General features: G+C 42.6%; 1 protein-coding gene across 3 annotated transcripts in view; it reads right to left on the bottom strand.

The window, feature by feature from the left end:
• The window catches only part of PPP6R3 (protein phosphatase 6 regulatory subunit 3), a 53,630-nt gene extending 43,785 nt beyond the window's left edge, over positions 1–9,845 (bottom strand). For 2 of the 3 annotated variants that reach the window (XM_027732612.2, XM_027732614.2), the window contains exon 1: positions 9,521–9,844. The gene's annotated coding sequence lies outside the window, so the exon portion shown is untranslated. Of the gene's footprint in view, positions 1–9,520 lie in introns of all 3 variants that reach the window. The other variant, XM_027732613.2, reaches the window with a different exon arrangement.
• Positions 9,846–21,195: the final 11,350 nt, after the last annotated feature.

Here is a 21,195-nt window from a genome sequence, read left to right as displayed (position 1 = left end):
AGTGTTCTTTCTGTATAGACAGTGCATTCATGTCTGTTATTAGCTTTCTTTTTTTCACACAAAATCTCAGTCTTGTTAAAAAGAATACTTAAGATCGTTTGCAGTTCAGAAGTGGACCCTATCAATGTCCTGCCTCCTGACACTCCACTCGTATGGCGAGCTATAGCTGCTGCCAGAACCGGAGTGGACTCTTGCATTAAAACAGCAACTTCAAAATTAAAACAAGCAGTTCTTAACTTCTTGCTTGACTCTTCACTTTCATTAAAGGTTTCTAGGACCTGTTGTTCAGGTAACCTGCACTTTCATTTCAGGTTACATGAACTGCAATACATGAACTGCACTAGTTAGAGGCTGTGGACAAGACTATCTTCCCGATTTCCCTCATACTAAGGTTTATAGAACCATTGAAATAACTTCTGGCAGCTGCAAGTTCTCAAGTTCTTTTAATTAGGATATTTAGAAATGAGTCATTAAATGTAATATTACCCGTGATTTCTGTGCTACCATATCCTGCAAAGACTGACAGAACTAATCAACCCACCCTAGATGCATACAGAGGCTAATACTCCCCTAATGACAGTATCATAAACATGCTTTGCTTTTCAAACTGGAAGTTGGAATCCCTAACACTCTGAAGAGTGTACAGGTCCAACACTATGAAAAGAAAAGCTAAAGATATTACCTCTTTTAAACTTTAATTTAAGCAAGTTAAAATAAATGTTTTGTTTTGATGTACTCTTGGGCAAAGGTTATTAACTTATCAAAGAGCTTAAGCCCCATCAATACATTTTTCTACAATCCCTTTATTTTCATGTTTATCAATACAATCCCCAGGAAAAAAGTAGAAAAGTTATTCCAATATCAAGCAAGAGAAATAAAATACAGTAGCAGCACTAGGATTCAAGGGAAGTGATGCTACTTTAGCATACTCACTTATCTAGATTTTGGGATCTGCATTTAGAAAAATGCTTTTATGCCACATGGAATTTGCCCTAATTTACTGCTAATGTTATGGCTTCAGCTGAGCCTTTAACCAAGTAAGAACACACTACTTTTCTTCCTAGAATATACTCCGTATATTCAGGAACAACAGTCTATACAACAGTTTCCCCACCGCTGCAGATATTCCGAGGATGAAGGTAAGTACTTAGAAAAGAAAAATATTTTAATACATACGAAATATCAATTAAGTACTTGATGCCAAGCAGTTGGGTTAATGTATCACTCAAAGACTAAGACAACTGAATAGTGATTCAATATCCTCCACACACATTTTACCACCTTTTTTTTGTAATACAAAATGCTACAAAGTACCCTGCCCAATGTTATTTAAACAACAAGCACTAAAAAAGCATGACTAGCTTTACTTTCCTGAGAGACTCAGCTTACAAAACTAAGAAATACTGCTTTGAATGAGAAGAGTTCTCCAAGTCTCATCTACGCAAGTTTAATGAATGCTTATGATTTTTATTTACGTATATGCAAAAATATGTTCTAGGAAAGAAATTAGAAACCCAGCAAAATAATGAAACATCACCAGGAAGGTTTTTTGCACATAAGTCTGAAGGGGCTATTAAGTTAATACTGCCTTTCTTTCCCACTTCCCAAGCCCCCGGGGAATTTACATTTTGGAGCAAATCACTCCAGTAATCCGAGTTTTGCCATGCTGTGCTTTTAGAACCACACACACAGCAATTACACCACATTTTTCAGGCACAGATGCCTCTGGTGTCTCAATTAAACAGACTTTTCCCTTCACCATGCAAATCTTCTATTTTGATGGACAATACTAGAAAAATTAAGATTGCCTAACAGAATAAGCCACCTTCTTTCAAGCGTAACACTAACCCTACTTTAAGAAAAAACCCCTGAAGTTTCATAAAAAAATGCCAAACCTATTGTTTTCTCTATGATCCTCAAAATAATCTTTTTTAAATTCTACTTCAATGCCTCTCTCTGGAGCATAAGAGGAGTACATTTATTTGAGGGCCTTTCAAAATTCTATCACGGTTGCAAGTGAGAAGTCTATCTCAGAGATTTAGCAACATTTCTTAATAATACCGTTTCCAAAGGGAGTTTACTTAATTCTAAATTTTTACACTGAGGTGATCATCAGCTGTGCAGTATAAGTGCACTAGCATGTACTTGTAAATAGAGTTAAAAAAGTCATTCAAGCAATATGCCATAGTTAAGGGAAACAATGTTGTTTTGGAATGACTTATTCTGACTGCCTGTTTCCTCTATCATTTCCTTCCTGCCCTTCCAAGAGAGGGTTACCACACAGTAATTTACCACAATACTTTTAGCATCCATTCCTTCCTACAAGTTCCTTCTCTTAACTACCAATATACCTGCCAACAGTTTTCTCCTGCTGCAAGAAGTCTCAACTCTCAACAAGTGTTACTTTATTACCTAAGAAATACTGAACACACAAGGTTAAAACTAATCCAAAGGCAAGGCTCAAAACTGTACTGACAGATTATAGTTACAGAAAACTACCGTGATACTTCTGTGCCCTATGCCTACTCAAGGGATTTAAAGAATGAAGTTTCAAAGAAACTAAGCCATTTAAAATGCTGGCTCAGAACTTAAAATAGCATTTACAACAGCATTACATGATAGAGGCCTAAAGAGGAATAGCCTGCTGAGCTGAAAAACTTAGAAATCAATTTATTTAAGACCTGAACTTAAGTCTTCTATTCTTTTAACTAACATTTAGGGTTCCATATAGACTTTCGTCAAGACAATCTTATTACCATTCCAAAAAGTCAAGTCACTACTGTGGCAAGTGGTACAGAAATTAACTTAGTTTGAAATACTTGAAAGTCTAAGACAAGATTTGATAGGTGGTTTAGTAGCAATTAAAAAAAAAAAAAAAAAAGATTTTATCCCCTCTCTAACTTTCTTTATTTACAACTGTCAGTTTGCTTTAAGTTTTGGGGGGATGGATTCTCTGGCTATTGCTTGCAGTTTTTCCTACAATAAAATTGAGATCACTTTTTTATCTGCAAAAACCTACTTAACAGTAAAACACATCTACCATTTTTACTTGCATTCTGCTGCTTAGTAATTCCACTATATAACACCATAGTTACCAATTCACATTTCCAGAAAATACCTTAATCTTCATACTCAACCTTCACTACTTCCAATAAGTTTTTTAAAAAATAGACATTTAGATAACCTATAATCTCGCTTTCTCATGAGAATGAGATCAGTACCATAGATATAAATTTTCTATTACATCTATAAATAACTTTATTCTTGGCTGCATGGGGCTACAACTTCAACATGGGAGAAACAAAGCAACCCCACTGCATTCTGATCTCCAGCCTTGTGGCTAGGACTGCAAATTAAACTTCAGTTTAATTCAGAATTCTGGAGTCCAGAGGAGGGGAAGACAGGACCAGTGTATTTCAAAGAAAAACAACTATTGTACAAGTATTAACATCACTGCTCTGTGTTATGCCCTAAAAAGCAGCATGTTTCCTATAACAAAAAACACCTGAGGGTGTTTCCTATATTAAGATAAATAAATAAATAAATAAACCTATGGGTTTTCCAGACTTTGAGTCTTTTTTCACAGACACCCTCATACGTAAGAGATTCAAAATTATTCTTGCTTGCCTTCAATATCTTATCTCTATAATTCCAATCTGCGCAACTAAACTCCCTATTCAGTAGCCAGATCATTAGGAATTAATTTATATTTTTAACTCACATTTTTTCAAATTATAAACTTGCAATTTTGAAGCAGAGCATCCAAGCCAGGTGTGGCTGGTACTCAGTTCTGCTACGTCAAAGTTCTTTGAGTTTTGTTCTCAAAATAAACAATACTTAAGTACAGCAGGAGAGCATAATGGAACAGACAGCCACAGGAAAAAAAAGTATGTGCCAATCTGTGACTGAAATCATATTAAGACAACTGCACCTGGCACAACTACTGAGCAATTAAAGATTAATGGATTGAGAAAGAGCAAAATGGCAATTTCAGTCCCCAATCACACATCAGAAAAATTTATAAAAGCTTTTGTGTTATAAGTGACTCCAGAAGAGAGCCTTAGCCCTTAAAGTACAGGCAAGCAGCATGAGAAGACACTTTTAGTTTTTTATGTTGACCATTACGAAATGCACACCTCTCATTAATGTTACCTTTACCATTTCCTTTATCAAACAAATTTCATCTAAACATTATTCAGTGAACAACTTTTTGCTATTTAAATTTGGTTTTAAGCTGTAATGAAGAGCCCATCATCAGCATCAAGTACACACAGAGAAGGATCTTTTGATGAATGTTTGGTTGTCACAGCCAAGAGGAAGAACTGACTACTTCATAGGTAGCTCACTGTAACTTCTACAGCTGTCCTTCACAGACAGGAAAGAACACCTAAATGCCATTACCCCTCAGAGTTGCCATGAGCAGTGACAAACTCCTCCTTCATAACCACCAGAAAGAACAGGAGAAAGACAAACATGGATGATGGGAAGGAAACCCCTACGCTGTTGCAACTTCTAAGTGCACTTCCACCTGGACTGTGCTGACCAATATCCACACACAATGGATGTTGGTTTCCTATAGACAGGAGACGGTTACAACATCCTGCCACCACCACAACTTTGTTTTAGCTGTCTCTAAACTCTCCATCCTTTTCCGAGATGTTTGGTAGCAGCAGCTAAACTACTCAAATGTAACCAAGTACCTATTATTTTCTAAAAGAGTTAGCTCCCAGAGTTACTTGGATATCCGGCAAGTCCATCAAGACAGTAACAGAAAAAATAGCATGAATTACTCCAGTTCAAGCCAGACCTAAAACTTCCAGCTGAGCTCTTTAGATTGGAGACTGGTCAAAGTAGTAAGCACATGCTAAGTAAGAACAGAATATGGAGAGCCCTACTTCTGCATATCACAGAAGGAAAGAGTTTTTTCCACCAAGACCTTACCTATGATTTTAGCCCTTATGTAACTATTAGTAATAAAAAAAAAAAAACTACAAACAAACAAACAAACAAAAACCACAGCCAAACAAAAACACCTTCTCTCCTCCCCACCTAGTTTCCACTATACTTACACAGAAAAGCAAATAGCATTGTATTTTTACCATTTCTATAAGAGACTACTCTCTTATAGAGGGTATAACTACTCTGCTACAAAGATGCAAAAACCCTCCCAGTGGAGGCTGTGGCTGATACTCCTTTCACAATGCCAGCAGCACTGAAGTAATATCATTTTGTAGCAAGACAAGCCTTTAGAAATGTCTATTACTCCCTTGTTTTCTGCTCTAATGCAAACGCTCAAACCAGTTAGAGTACAATGAAAAAATGCAATCACACCTGTACTGGCATTGCCTACAGCACTACCTGAAGCCTTTAAATGTGCAACACCCAACTGAGGACTAGGGTCTTATGTTTGGCTCTTCTAAAGCAGCATAATGTACATTTACAGAAAGCACCTTTCTTTCTTATTACTAGTGTGGGAAATGATGGGATTCACTCCAAAAAGCTACAGCAGAAGTTAAATTTGTACAAAAAAAATCTTATTTTATATATTAGGACCCAGTCAGAAATCCTGCCAATGGTCACTCAAGAAGGGAACTTGCCCACTGCATAAGAGGGCCTAGAAATCACTTGTAGTAACTAACAATCTGAATGCTTTTAGCACTGGAATAGCTATATTCTGGAACATATATAATAAACTCAGAAACTACTTTGCACTAAAAAAAACCTTGAAGTTTCCATCCTCCATCCCAACTAGGCCTCATCACCAAACTGGAAACGATGTGGCCATTTCTCAAGCCTCACCCAGAAACTGTCTGGTCATCATAAAAAGGCTTTAGAGTTTTCTTCATGGACAAAAGCACCTTTTGGCACAGCTGACAAGAGGTGGCCTATGGTCTTCCAGTGCTCAATCTCTAGAAGGCCCAGTGGACACAGGACAGAGAGCACTAGGCCATGTACTCCACCTCCTTGCAGATGCACAACTTAAGACTGTGTTCATTCAAAAAGAAATAGTAAGAATGTTACAAGGACACTACTTAACCCTCAAATCTCACTATGGGGCAATTTCTACTTGCGCATACATACATTTTTTACTCAATTCTGCCTTCTTTCATTCACATCTTTAACCAAATCCTCACTATGCATTTCACAGCTACTCAGCCGTTTTGCCAACACACCTTACAACACATTCCACCCCTCCAATAGAGTGTATTACAGCTTCACCAGTCCACACAGTTGTACACTGAGGTCCTTTTGGCACTTTTTTCCACTGCTGGCACACAACACATCACACAGGCTTGTCATTGAGCATTTCCAGTTTAAGAGGAAAAGATATATCCACATAACAGGATTAGGGGATGACTACATAGACTAACAGCATAAAGACAGAAAAGTCAAAGGGTTAATTGAGAATTTTTTCACCCACTCCAAATCACATATACCACTTCAGACATGGTTCTTGGCACTTCATGAAAGTTACTAAATAAACAAAGGTCATGAAGAGTCTTGTATTTCACACTAACAGATTTTTTTGCCAATATTGTGTGAAGAACTATTCCATAAACAGACAAGGTTATAACAGCTTATACCAAATATCTTCACAATCCTCTCAACTCAGTCTACCCCATTTCCTGAGAAATGTCCCAAACTAGCTCTAGAGCTACATATAATATCCAAGAGTAGAAAAACATTTTACTTTAGTTGCTTAGTAGCATATAGTTTCTAAAACAGATGCTGGCACACTGACACACTACAAAAACAATTATGCATGCTATGCAGTGCTTTCAACGTGATGTTCATATTCTCTATGTATTTTCTGCATGATCTTTCAGGCTTGCTTCCCACCCTGAAAATACCAGGATCAAATGGGATCATTAGTTTCTGAAGGTTTTTTGCTCTCTTCCTCTAACATAACAAAATAAGATAACATAAGCAAGATATTATTTCTCATTTACCCCTACTTGTTTTATTATTGTGAAAAGTTTTGCCAAAAACAATGGCTCCACATCTTGTTTTTAGGATAACCCCATCAGACATCTGGTTTTCTAGAATCTGGATGCAAGATACTAACTTGAGATTACATGCAATTCCTAAGCCTGGCACATGAGACAGAAGAGCACACAGCAGCCTCAAGGATCACAGACGAAGGTGCTACTACAGAAGACAAATCTAGATGGCAGACAATATGCTTAAGACATCCTACCTTACTACCACAACAAACCACTATGCTCACACCAGCACCTCTTCTGCCCAAGCTGAAAAGCCATAGTTTCCACCATGACTTCCAAAGGCCATAAAATAACCCAGCTATCGGAGAGAAGTGAGTGTACAAGCCTCCTACCTACAAAGATGATGTGTAGGTTCGCTGAAACACTGAAGCTAAAACCATGTCTTATTTCAACATAGTAACACAGAGTAATCTGAACTACCTGCAGAGTTAGGTAAATACTTCAAAGCTTTTTAAGCACTTTGACAAAACAGGACACTAATGGACAGAGAGTGGACCAGACAGTTCTTCAAAGCATTTCTCCCTTCTGACTGTTTCAATCCCATACTGGCTGGTTTTGAGCCAGCTCTCTAACATTTCATAGTACATGCATATCAAGCTTAAGTTGAGCAGAGAAGCAAAGCTGTTGAGCCATAACAATAGAGTTCACTCTCTAAACATCTGTTTGTATTAAAACTACATACGTGATTTTCTGCTCTAACACTGCTAAATTCAGATTCCATTCTATTAATTCACTTGAATTTTACTCAGAACATGATCTGATTCTCTGAGTGGTGTACAGGCTGGAGCATCATCTCAGTTAAGTGCAACACAAAAGCATTCTGAAGGAAAAAGTCGCTTTTGGTCACTTTAGCAAGTCAATTGAAGTGAGCAGTTTGCAGGCAGTATCGTGCAGAGACAAACAAACTACTCTGTATCTTTAATTCCATGAGGGAATAACAGCTAATTGATTTATATTTAAAAGAATCAAAAGCTGGTGCACTTTTAGCAGTTTACATACAAATCTAACTTGCTTGTAAAGAAGCTGTAATGCACTATCCTACTTAAAAGCATTCCTGTTAAACAGGTTGCTTTTCCAGAATTTCTAAACTTCAACTTTCACTTAACTCAATGTTTTCCTTAAGTTCACTGTAAACAGACCTCATCAGCAGTTCTTCTCGTCAAAACAGTCTCCCAGTAGTATTAGAAAACAAATTCCTTTAGTACCTCAGAAGGTGCAGGATTCAATACTGCATATGCATTCTGCTTTTCACACAGAAAGCAAATAAGTGTCACCTATGTTCAAATCATATCACAGATGAGGAAACAAATCATTTAAGTGAACTTCAACAAGTACCTAAAGATACAAAAGAAAATATGCAGACTGGATAACACATTTGCATGACGTCTCATTAACGATTTACACATTGAAAGGTAATTCTGTAGTGTTATTTAATATTTGTGTAATAGTCTTGCAAGCCACAGTTAGTCCATGCCTTACTACTGAAAACATAAATAACACAGAGATAAGTAATCAGACTCTTACCAGAATGTCTATTGCACTGAAAATAGACATTGCAGTTCAAATAACTGCAGCAATCTATCTGGAACACTGAAACAGGGACAATTCCCATCTTTCAGCTTTCCAGAAAAAAAAAAATCACACAGGTATTTGTGCAACACAAAGACACACTTCACTGTTAGAGTACATTTAGACTCAATCCACTCAAGAAGATTTTAAACCTAAGTAATATCACTAGCAGTCACACAATCTTTCATTTCTAAATTGTCAACATCTCACGAGGAATCCTTCCTAAAGCTAACCCCCTACTCATAAGTTTTCTCCACTCTTCCACTCAGAATACTTTTTTAAAATAGCAACACACCCATTCAAAGTATCCCACTGTTCTGACTTAAACACCGTTTATGCTGACAGAAATGATCTTTAGCCTCAATTGCATTTATGTCATATAAGACAGAGTCATATGATGCTAGATAAACTATAACACTAATTCCCTCTTACACTTTGGAAAGTTCTTAGCAACCAGGGCAAAACAAAACCAGAAAAACTGGCAGGTCCTCGGTGAGATTTTGCCAAACGCATTAAACAGCAGTTAAAGCTCACCCAAACACTGCTACGCTATTTAAAAAATTGTAATTCAAACAAACTGCCCTGTTAAAAAAAAAAAATTAGAACTCAAAGGTCCCACCAAACCCCCCCTCGGCGGAGGCCCTCGCGCAGAGGTGCTGGGGCGGGCAGGGCTCCCCCGGCTCGGCCCGGGCCTCCCGCCGCGCCCAGGCCCAGCACCCGCAGCCGCGCCCCGGCCGCTCCGGGCCCGCGGGGCGTGTGCGAGAGGCCGCGTATGACCGACTCCGCGACCCCCACAGGCCCCGGCCCGGCGCCGCCCGAGCGGAGCCCGGAGCCCCCGCACGGCGCTGAGCGGGCGCCAGGCCCGCGCCGCCCCGGAGGAGACGCCACCAGAGCGCCGTCCCGCTGGAAGCGGCGGCGGGGAGATGTCGCCGCCGTCCCGGCCGTACCTCGGCAGCGCGTCCCCCGCCACAGGCCCCGGGTGCCTCCGCTCAGGCGGGAAAACCTCCGCTCGCCACCATCACCGACGCTTCAAGATGGCGGACATGGCGGCTCCGGCGAGCCCTCCTCTGCCTCCGCCCCGCCTGCCAATCACCGCTCCTAGCACCGCCCTCCTCCCCGGACCGCGCCTTTCTATTGGACGCCGTGCTCAACTCGGCCACTCATTGGCTGTTCCTGAACGTCAGTCACTCGGCTACGCGGTTGCAACAGGTTCGAATGCGGGCGGGGGCGGGCTCTCATCTCCCTGTTGGCCAGTCAAAGCAAGGGGCGGGCGCACCTCGATTCCCTCCTTCCCGACCTAGCAACAAGGTCACGTCACCCTGACTGATGTCCTCCTCGACCAATAGAAAAAGCCAGTTCCTTTTAAAAATAAACGCGTTCGCCCCAATCCGGGCCCGCGGCGCTCGGAGGCCGCGGTGGGAGGGGCGAGCGCCTGCGGTGGGGCCCGTCCCGCGGCTTCGCCCGCCGTGCTCCGCCATTGGCCAGTGCGCGGGGCCCCGCCCCCGGGGCGCGCGCGGGCGCCAAACTGCCTGGCAACAAGGCGGCGGGGACGGCGCGCGGGGGGCCGCGCGGGCACGGGATGGGGGAGGTGGCTCCGGTGCCAGAGCGCCCGCCTGGGGTGCGGGAGGTGCGGGGTCGGTGCCCGCCCCCTCCACTTAGCGGGACTTGGCCTTTTCTGAGCTTCCATGCAGCTGCCCGTGAGGCCTCCAACACCGCCGAAGATCCGGCGGTGTGTCTTTAAGGCGATCAAGTCCAACCGTCAACCAGCACCACCAAACATGTTCACCACTAAACCGTGTCACAAAGTGCCACATCCGCACGTTCTTTGAACACTTCTAGGCGATGATGATTCCACCACTTCCCTGGGCAGCCTGTTGTAATTCCTGACCACTCCTTTTCAGTGAAGAAATTGTTCCGAATATCCAATCTAAACCTCCTTCAGCACAACCTGAGACCACTTTCTCCAGTCCTGTCACTTGTTACCTGGGAGAAGAGACCGACCCCCACCTGGCTACACCCTCCTTTCATTTCTCTTGTAGAGAGCGATAAGGTCCCCCCCGACCCTCCTTTTCTCCAGGCTGAACAACTCCAGTTCCCTCAGCCTCTCCTTCTAAGACTTGTGCTCCAGGCCCTTCACCAGCTCCATGGCCCTTCTCTGGACTCGCTCCAGCACCTCAGTGTCTTTCTTGAAGTGAGGGGCCCAAAACTGAAAACAGGATTTGAGGTATGGCCTCACCAGGGCTGAGTACAGGGGCATGGTCACTGTCCTGGTCCTGCTGGCCACCCTATTTCTAACATATAGAATCATAGAATATGCTGAGTTGAAAGAAACCCATCAGGATCACCGAGTCCAACTCCTGGCCCTGTGGAGCACACCACAAGAATCACACCATGTGCCTGAGAATTTTGTCCAAACGCTTCTTGAACTCAGACAAGCTTGGTGCTGTGACCACTTCCCTAGGGAGCCTGTTCCAGTGCCCAACCACCCTCTCTGTGAAAAACCTTTCCCTCATATCTGACCTAAACCAGACCAAAGTGCTCCAGAATGGACATGTGTTAGAGCCAGGACAGGTGCTGTTCCTTGGCTTTGACAGGCCTCCTTGGCTGTCCCCCGCAGTGCTGCTGCCTGTGGCTGCAACATTACAGCCTTGGTTGGCCAAACACTGTGGCAAGGTCCTTTACTTGAAAGTTCAGGTGACATATCTGAACAGGCAGCTTCTTGTGCCCCACAACTGGCAAAAAACACCTACAATGCATGTTGAGTGCCCTGTGTCTTAAAGGTATGAACATGTTCTGGACAGCCAGGATACTTTCGGCCTTCCCTCACAAAGCCTCCCCAGTTACCTTTGCCCAAACCCATGGTGAACCCTCTGGCTGCTGCCCCTTCACCACTCAGGGCAGCCTTCCAGGTTTCAGAATGTCACTGTTGTGATGACAGCCATGTCCCTAGAGGAGACCACCCATCCGTGGTCAACAGCACATCGTCCATAGGCGGCAGGTTACCATCAAGTAACTGCCTTGCCTGGTTTCCATGGGTTTTGTCTGGTTTTGATAGGCTTTTGACTGTTTTCTGCTCTGCATGGCTCTTAGGAGCTTGGGGAGGCTGCTGATTGGAGGTGGCACCAGCAAAGCAAGGGCTGTCAACAATGCCAAGGCAGTTGTACTGCTTCTCAGACCCACCTCTGGAAGGGAAGGTGCTGATGAAGGGGGTTCTGCCTGACCCAGCATGGCTGTTCTGCCCTTTATATTGTGCGTGTTTGGGTTTTTTCTTAAAGTGTAGGGTTGGCAGTGGTGTTTTTCTATACAAAATGTCTGCCGGTCTGTGAATTAGGGGAAAGTCACCTAGAGCAAAGGGAGACAACCTGTCTACAAGTTCCAGCTCCCACACCTCCAGTCTTGTCCCCATCTTTTCCCAATATAATAACAGAGCCAGGCAAGCCTGGCTTGTTGTCCTTGTCAATTGACACCATGGACTTATAAAACACTCCTTTTCTTGGAGGCTTGCTCCTTTGAGGCACAGTGAGAGCACGGTGTTAGCAGCTCTTCATCAATGTGTGTAAGCAAGTAGCTGAAGGGGGTATGATGCTGTCGTGGCTCACCAAAGTTAGTTTTCCCCTATGGTAATATTTGTCTTGCCTGTTATGCGGGTAGCTGTGCTTTCTGTGAATGCTGGCAGAGACCTCTCTTTTATAATGAGTGTCAATCATGCATGGGGTGATTTTTTTTATTTTAATATTTACATATATTCATTCTGATAGTTACTGGTCATAATATGTTTAAGGAGAGAAGCAGAGGAGTGTTGTGGTTAAGGCGAGGATTTATTTATTTATTTACAATGGGGAAAGAAACAACAGTACTGAAAAGATAGTTTAGTGATAGGATAGTTCTTGCAGGCACCTCATGTAAAAACTGAAGGGTAGTGCTGTGTTTTTTTAATATACCGAAGGAAGGGGAAAACAATATGTTTCTTTGACTTCATTAGGAATCAGCAGTCTGGGATAAAGGAACTCACTTGTAAATAATGTATCTTCACATATTTCACATGCTCATCTGACAAAGTTAATCTCACTACGGCTGCACTTACATCTTACTGCAAATCAATCAGCAGATCTGCTCCCATTAAACAAAGTTATTAGTATTACAAAGAGATATAAATATTGAGAATGGTGCTGCAGAAAGCAAAATCTTTTTCATCAGAGGAACAGTGAGCCAAGCTAGAAATGTGCTTAAATCTTGGTCTACAAGAGTAGGATGTTAATGGGAGCCTGTCTCTACAAAAAAAATCTTGTTTTTTGGACAAAGGGATGATATAATTGGTAAAGCTGTGTGCTTATCTATGTCTGTGTGTAAGGATTGAATTTTGCCTGCGTATCAGAGGGAGTCCACATCTTCTCCTTCACAATGGTATTCTGTTCAAGAACGTAAAAGATATAGGCTGCTTGGCGTTCCTCTAAATACAGAAAAATAGTTTAAGTTGCTTGCTTCTAAGGAAAAGGTGACTATCAGATTTACAATAGCTGCGAACAGGCTAACAGGGCCTGGCCTTTGTGCTTTGTCCAGGCAGTTACGCAGCAAAAACTCTTGCCAGCTGCTCAGGTGCTTGGTTTCATAATGCCCATTGCATAAAAGGCTGGCCCAAGTGTCAGCTTTGTTTTCCTAAGTCCTTCGTACCAGTTGACCAAGCTTTGGCTTCTATGCTCTCTGTAGGTATTACTGGTTCTCCCAAAGATTGAGTTGCAGCATGCTTATCCTACTTAGAGCTATCCTGGCACATGTTCCCCTTCAGAAGTATATGTATGGCACATCCTTACTTCACAAAACCTCTGTGAACAGAAACCCTCCCCAAGCCATGAACCCAGTGGGTTGCTTCCAGTAGAAGGAGATTGTTGGCTGCTAGCTCAGACACATGATCATCTTATTCTGCCTGAATAAGTTAGTGGAGCTGCAGCAATTATAGACACATGTGATCTTAATGTGTCACAAACACATGGTAAAAACTCGGCAGCATGAAATATATTTGCTGATGCACAGAGCTACACAGTTAGGTGTAAAACTTCTTTTTTGTTTTCATTTTCACTCAAGCAGATTTATTTAGTAAAATGTACAAAAAAAATTATCCTCAAAACAATCAACATGAAATGGGACATTGTTTCTTTATTCGTTATTTCAGCTGGTGCTCAGTCCAGAAAGGTCTCCAGACTGTATTTATTCCACATTTATTTTAGATGTCTCCTTTTTGTTTTCTTTCCTTTCACTGTGTCTGCTTTTGTGGGGGAGTTTTGTTTATGTCATGCCACTTGCATGTTCTAGCAGTGATTAACTGCACTAACTACAACAAATGGATATTTCACAATATAAAGTGTATAGAGGCAGTTCTGGTTGTGTTGTCATTGTAAATGACAGTCTGTAGGAAAAACACTGGAAATTGTGTGCAGAGAGTTAACAGAAAAAAAAGGTTCTAAATAATGGATAAATATAATGTTAAATGGCATTCTCAGTACAAGCAGGTAGGTTGTTAACAGGGTGATGAGATTATTACCTTTAGCAAGCACCAGAGACAGTACCTGGAGGGGGGATTAATAGTTTGAGTGTAGAACAGCTACAACAGTAAAATAGTTAAATACCTAGTATAGTTTCTGTAAACATAAAGCTTGCCTTCACAACGCAGTAGCGTTAAACTGTGTGACTGTTGACATGCCCTGTATCCTGAGCAAATGTGCCCTGATGGTAAGGGATGCATCTCAACTCAGAAGGGGCAGGATAATATTTGCACTGGCACGTATCTGATTTTCAAGGATCCTATCACTGCCATCACAATTCTGGAAAGGTTTAGGACATCACAGGCCCTGTTTTTATCTTGTAGAGTTCCTGTCAATATATTTCTAAATCTTGATTTTGTGTAATTATTTTTTAAAACTGCAGCTGTCCAAGTGATACTACCATTACCACATAAGTTGTTAATGCTAGGACACTACTACCTCAAGACAGAAAGACTTCATGTCTACAAGTAGGATCTCAAAGCACTATTGAACATGAGGGGAAATGAGGTTGTGTGACTTGCCCAATGTCACACAGTAAGCTGAACCAGATGCAAAATAGTGAAATCCCAGTCCTTTATCCCTGGGACTTGTGTGCAAATCTGAAGACCTCCACACTATTCTTATACTTGTGATTAGACCGATCAGAAACAAAACCCTAGCCTGCTTTGGGTGGCTGTAGTATTTTATTGCTGGCAGGGAAACTCTAACTATTAGTCACAGTCTGTACCTGAACTTGATAATGTTTTACTAAATGGGCTCTTGCTAATATTGCAAATGTCAGTATCTTAATTTGTGATGGCTGCTGCCTGGGGCACTTCCAGAGACAGCCGTTTTCTGATGGATTCCACTAATCACTTGAGTCAGACACTTCCTCAGCATAAAGTAATATAGGCAAATAAAAAAATAATCAGCCAGCTCAGTCACCATCGCTCCATCACACAATGCTGAGCGTATTTCCTCACTGTGCACCATTAACCCCTCAGCCAGAGCTGCTGCTGCCTCCAGAAGCTAGTGGGGTCTAGTGGGCCCCACTACACAGATACAAAGGGGATCGTTTGTTAGGGGTTGCTGTGACTCAGCAGCTCTGCCACACCTTCGAGAACAAGCTTGTCTTCCCAAGCAGTGGCACAGACTGCCAAGCCAGCTCATCCCATGGCTCTGTAATTACTAAATGTGACAGCAGAGGAGGGGAGGCAGGACTGTACTCTTCCAGCAGCATTTCACCACTGTCTGCTGCTGCTCCTATGTAGCCATAATGTCAGACCATGAGCACGTGGGGTGTGTTTCTGCATCAGCTCTCTCTACACATGTGTTATCTTCGCTTTGTCCCTCCAGGGCAGGAGGGACCTATCTGAGGGACAGATAACCAGCTTGGCAGTGCTGCTAAGGGTTATCTTCTCCCAGTTTGCCCAGCTTGCAGACTTGGGTTTCCTTGCAGGCACAGGGAAGCACCAGTGCCTGCAAGACAATGAGAGCACCTGAACACAAGTCCGATGCTGGACATCCCCACTGCTGATATCTGGTATTTGATCACCTCAGGCATCAAATGATGTCAAAGCCTATGCTGGTTGAGGTTCAGTCTTCTGAGCACTGACAAGTTACATGGAGGAAACAGACACAGAAAAAGTGGGACAGTTGGGTGCCTTGCACCAAAGAGTCCTCATCTGTGTTAACACTGAATGAATATTTGTAGAGTAAGCCAAGACAAAAACACCTCTGGTTTAAACATAACCCTTATAAAACCCTTTATTCCTCCTGTAGTTCAGGAGAGAATAAAGCCTTCTAAAGAATTTTAATGATTTAGTGTTTAGCCCAACATCTTATTAAAATTGTGAAAACTAAGTAGCTTTAAGAAGAGAGAAGGAGCATTTCTAAACAATGACTTCATGGTTATGCTTCCGAGGGTGAACATGGATGTTTGGCTGCACCAGACCCACAAGTTAATCCATTTAGTTGAAACAAAATGTTCAAATTCAGTTTTCTAATCTCATTTCAAGCATTGATCCTATTAGCATTTCTAAGGCAAAGCTGCTGGGGAGTAGGATAGGACCTCCATACCATCTCTGTGGCCCTGCTGGAAAGAGCACAGGCATGGAGGGAAGCTTTGTCATCAATCCATGTTATTTGCATTTGAGTGCTTTGCCTTACACCACCATGGGAGGGCTTATATCAGTATTGGTCATCCTCTTCTCTCCTCACATGTTTTCTCCCACCTACGCAACACTAGCATTCATGTTATATCACCTGGGAGCAAAAAGCAGACCAAACTTGCTAGCTTTGGTGACCTGCCAGCAAAGTGCACAGTGTGGGCCCAGCATGCAGGTGGGTGGCCAGGAGAGTGGGGCGGCAGCACAAAAAGCTGTGCTAACCCCAACCCTCTTGGTAGGATGGCTCTCACTTTTTCTGAGAGGATGCTGAAGGCTGGCAAGGTGTGTCAGCAGTATGGGCGAACACTGATTTCTTCCCATCCATTTTCTACAAGAGTAGAGGAAACGTGAGATACCGGTGAGAACATGACCAAAAGCTGTTTGTGTAGCACTAGGCAATTGGACATAATTAGCTGGAAACTCTGGGTACCTTATTATGTGGTAAAATGGGTGCAGAAATGGAAGACTAATGATCCTAAACTTTAGGTCCTGGTGCTACCACTGATGCCACGTATATGTAGGGTGGTTTCCCTTAAGCCTTTGGGTTATTTTGTCCAGATAAAAGGGTTGGATGTTTACAGTTTATCTCCCATCCAAACATAGCACTTAAAAATTATGGCGTACAATGGAAGAGGTGGCTACATCAATTATTAACATCAGAAGCAAATTATGCTGTAATAATAAAACAGGTTGTGTACTGTCAGCAGAAGAAATAATGTCTATTTTCCATCAAGCATCTGAGGCTAAAACCCAAGTCTAGGGATAAAGATGAGCAGAACTTAATTTAATATCCGTTAAACACTCACCAGACAAAAGCAGCACCCAGAGCAGATACAGAGAAGTTGCCTTCAATGACTACAGCACTGCTCCTCTTTCTTTGGTCCTAACTGACCTGACAGGAGGCTGGCAGCACATTCCTACCCCAGGAGAGCTTGTAATCTGGTGGTTATAGATACATTTGAGAGGTGCAGGTTGAAATTCCTGTGGCGAAAGAAGGGAATGGGAGCTTGGTATCCTGCGGCCTCATTAAGGCTGTTTTATAGCAGGGGCACCCATTTCCATTTATTTTCCCTCTGGCTGTGCTTCAAAAGAAAACATACCCAAGAACTCTTGAGCTGGGGAGAGTCCAGTATCCTGGAAGTATGCCTGGGACTTGGGATGCTGACCAAACTGAACTCCTGGGGACTCAGGCCAAGTAATAGAGAGTTTCTGCATCATGACTCAAGTGTCAGCTGTTCAGCCCTCTCAGAGCCCTCACAGGGATTTTTGACACCTTAAAGCTTACAGAACAGCTGAGCAGGAGGATTGCAGGATTGCAATTTTAGACTACAGTGTCTTAATCCCATTTCAAGTAGTTAAAATCTTTTGATATGCATACTAATATGACAGAGGAGAAAAGAGAGAAGAAAGCAGCTAGTCAAGTAGTTAAATACAGATGCTGGGAGAGAGGGAGTGTTCATTTTTCTTTTGCTTCATTAGATGTGCAGCAGGTAATGTTTTTGTTATGTAGTTACCTATTAAAAAAAAAAGTAACACTGAGTTCAGCAGTAGTGCTAATTACCAGCATAACCACATGACCACTCCAGTCTAATGATAGTCCTAAACCCATGTTATCTTTTAATAGCTAAGCTGATTAAACTAGCACAGAGGAAAAACAAGTTAGAGAAATTACCTTCATGGTACTTTTCCTAGGAAAATTAGGGTCCTTCCAAAGAATGCAAAGTGCATATATCGTGTAATTTCCCAACCAGCCAAGATACGGCTGCCTAGTAACTGCTGAGCTTCTGAAACGGTAGCGTGGGACTGAAAGAGGTGGTAGGAACAGGCTGGATTACCCAGGCAAACCGGTGAACACAGGGTCATCTAATCGGTGCATGTCAGAGGCAGCAGTCACATCTTATTTTTACTTTAAGCTTTTCCTTTCTCTTCTCTTTCTTCTCCTCCCATTCCACCATGGAAAAGGTGTGACATCTCTCAAATTGGTCAAGATGAAAGCTTGTACATAGTTTAAGTACTGCAACCTTGAAATACAGAGCCAAACTTTGGTTTTAACTCATTGTTCCACTAGGTAGGAAGGAACAAAGGAAAGAGATGTTTCCCTGTTTCAAGGCCATAAAGGACCACTATGATCAACTAACCCATCTTTTGATAACTAAGATGACTAAATGAGAAAAGGAAAAACAAAGTGGAGAAGTTACCTTCACAGTACTTCTAGGACAACAAAGATGCTTTCTTTATCTCAGCCTCATTCTCTTCCTATGTATCCTTACCTACTGCCCTCATGGTACGGTACATGTATGCAAAGATGAGGAGCGATCACCAAAGGGATCAGTCTCCTAAAAAGTCTAAGTGATTGCAATTAACTCTGCAGGTAGTTTCCATCTCTGAGATACGAAATGCCTTGCAGAGATCTACTGACCCCACCCCCTCCCCCAAGTCTGGGGTTTAAGAAGCTGATTTAAATCCTATGCTTGAGGCTTTCATTTGACAGCTTCTTTCCAAAGAGTAATTTCACTGTTGATGTGAAAGAAATAGAAGGACATCAATGAGTAAGAGTTTTGAAATTGGGCTTAGAACATGTTATATCAGAGAGCTCTGAAGAGTGCCTGATAACTGCTCTGTGATACTCCCAAACAAATAAAAACCCCACCCATGTGTTTTCTGCAGCATTTAAAATATTTCAGAAGCTTCTCATTAACACTTTCAAAAATTTGTGAAAATTAAGAAATATTCTGTTTTCTGAACAAGTTGCCCATTTTTTTTCCGACCTGAAAGATCTTTTGTGTTGCAGTGAGTCCAAGAGTTTGGTGGTAATATGGTGTCAGGAGAGATTGCTCTGTGCTTTGGCTGCTTTTATGTCAATCAGCCTTTGTCCTCAAATTAATTTTTTTCTGAATAAAAAAGAGACTATAAACATTGAATGACTCTACCCTGACCTGGCTGGAGAAACTCACCTACCTTTCTGTATCTCCTCTCCTTCTCATCCCATCTGTCCTGACCCCCAGCAGCAGCCCCCCAGCATTGGATTCGGTTCCTGAGAAGTGTATGTGATTGCAATTAACTGATCATATAATTTCAACATCTGAGGTAGGGAATGCCTTGCAGAGACCACCTGACCTGCTTCAGTGACACTATTTAAACTGTTTATATTAAGAGAGACACAGGCATACTGAGGACCACAACCTCTGAAGTATTTGCAAGGATCTGTCTTCCAAGGACTCACAAAGTCATCAGCAGGAGTTAGTATTCAGTCTTGAGAGTCTAGGCTTAAATAATGTGCATAAGGCTCCTGCTGAGAAAAACGTGGAATTAAGTTCACATCTGTTTGAGACTCCTACATTGGTAATAAGAGAAATGATGCTTTTATCGTGTGTTTTTCATTTCACTATTTTTCTTCATTATCTTCTCCTCTTATTTGACTGTATATATGTATATGCAGGTAAAAATACTTTTTTTTTTGGACGATCATAATTAATAGCTGTGTATGGTGTGCTAGAGGAGCCACATGTGTACTTGGAGGATTTCTGTCAGGCTTCCAAGGCAATTCCTTGCTGTATTACTTGTCTTTGTTTGTGCATTGGTGTAGTGTCGATTTTCAAGTCACCCCTCAGGCAGAAATAGGTGACCTACTTTTCAATCCTGGACATCTGCTAACTGTAGCCCGTCCCCCACTCTGTCCTTTAACCCCTTCTTTCCTCCTTCCTTCTATGCAGACCATATGTTGTCTTCCAGGGACTTGTGGCTGTCCTGCAGACTGCTTTAGGACCGTGGGGACTGCTCTGCAGCAACAGGCAGATAATCCAGGAGGCAGTGCTGAAGTGGGACTACACACAGGATATCAAAGGGGGTTGCAGTTCTGCTCTGTGCTACACAAGGTCATCTCAGTAGCATCCCAAAAGCCATCTGGGCCCAGGTACCAGCTGGAACATCCTGGAACACCTCACTGTCTCCTCACAGCTACCTAACCACTTCAGGGCTGACCAAAAGTTAAAGCGTGCTGTCGTCTCTCTGTTTAGAATTTTCCCTTTCACAGAGGCAGTGCCTCCTCCCAGAGCCCTCCTCTGTTATCACTACACTTATGAAGCAGACCTTGGGTGTTGCCTTGTAATCTACTTCAACAGCGGTTTCTCCTGTCCTGGCTAGGCCCTTCCTTGCCCTGTGTTAGACACATTCAGCTGGAGGCAGCAGTGGTGTTTGCTTGCATTGTGACTTTTTCAGACAGTGCCAATTACATGCTTTGGCTCTGGATGGTATAGTGGTAGTCTGTAAGGTTGTCCAGGCTCTAGCCTTGCTGCTCCATGGCATTTGCAGATTTGCAGGTCAATAGTGACAAAGGATGAGGAAAAGGCTGAGGTACTTAATGCCTTCTTTGCCTCAATTTAATAACAAGACCAGTTGTTCTCCAAGTACCCAGCTCTTTGAGCTCAAAGACAGAGATGGGGAGCAAAATGAAGCCCCCATAACCCAGGAGGAAATGGTCAGTACCCTGCTACACCACTTAGACATACACAAGTCTATGGGACCCCAATGGAATTCACCCACGGGTACCAAAGGAGCTAGTGGAAGAGTTTGCCAAGCCACTTTCAATCATTTGTCAGTGGTCCTGACTAACCAAGGACCAAGTGGTCCTGACAACCCTCTCACTTCACTGGAGGTTAGCAAATGTAACAGCCATCCTACAGGAAGTGTTGGAAGGAGGATCTGGTGAACTGTAAGCCTGTCAGTCTGACCTTGGTGCCAGAGAATGTCATGGAGCAGATCACCTTGAGTGCCATCACACAGCACAAGCAGGACAACCTGGGGATCAGGCCCAGCCATCAGGGGTTTAGGAAAGGCAGCTGCTGCTTGACCAGCCTGATCTCCCCTTATGACCCAGTGACCCACTTAGTGGATGAGGGAAAGGCTGTGGATGCTGTCTACCTCGATTTTAGTAAA

Source organism: Pipra filicauda, unplaced genomic scaffold, assembly GCF_003945595.2.
Source record: "Pipra filicauda isolate LSUMZ 115617 unplaced genomic scaffold, ASM394559v2 scaffold32_size4067784_pilon, whole genome shotgun sequence".
In the NCBI taxonomy this organism is placed as follows: Eukaryota; Metazoa; Chordata; class Aves; order Passeriformes; family Pipridae; genus Pipra; species Pipra filicauda.
The sequence above is the reverse complement of the archived record's forward strand: the minus strand, read 5'-3'. Positions and strand labels throughout refer to the sequence as shown.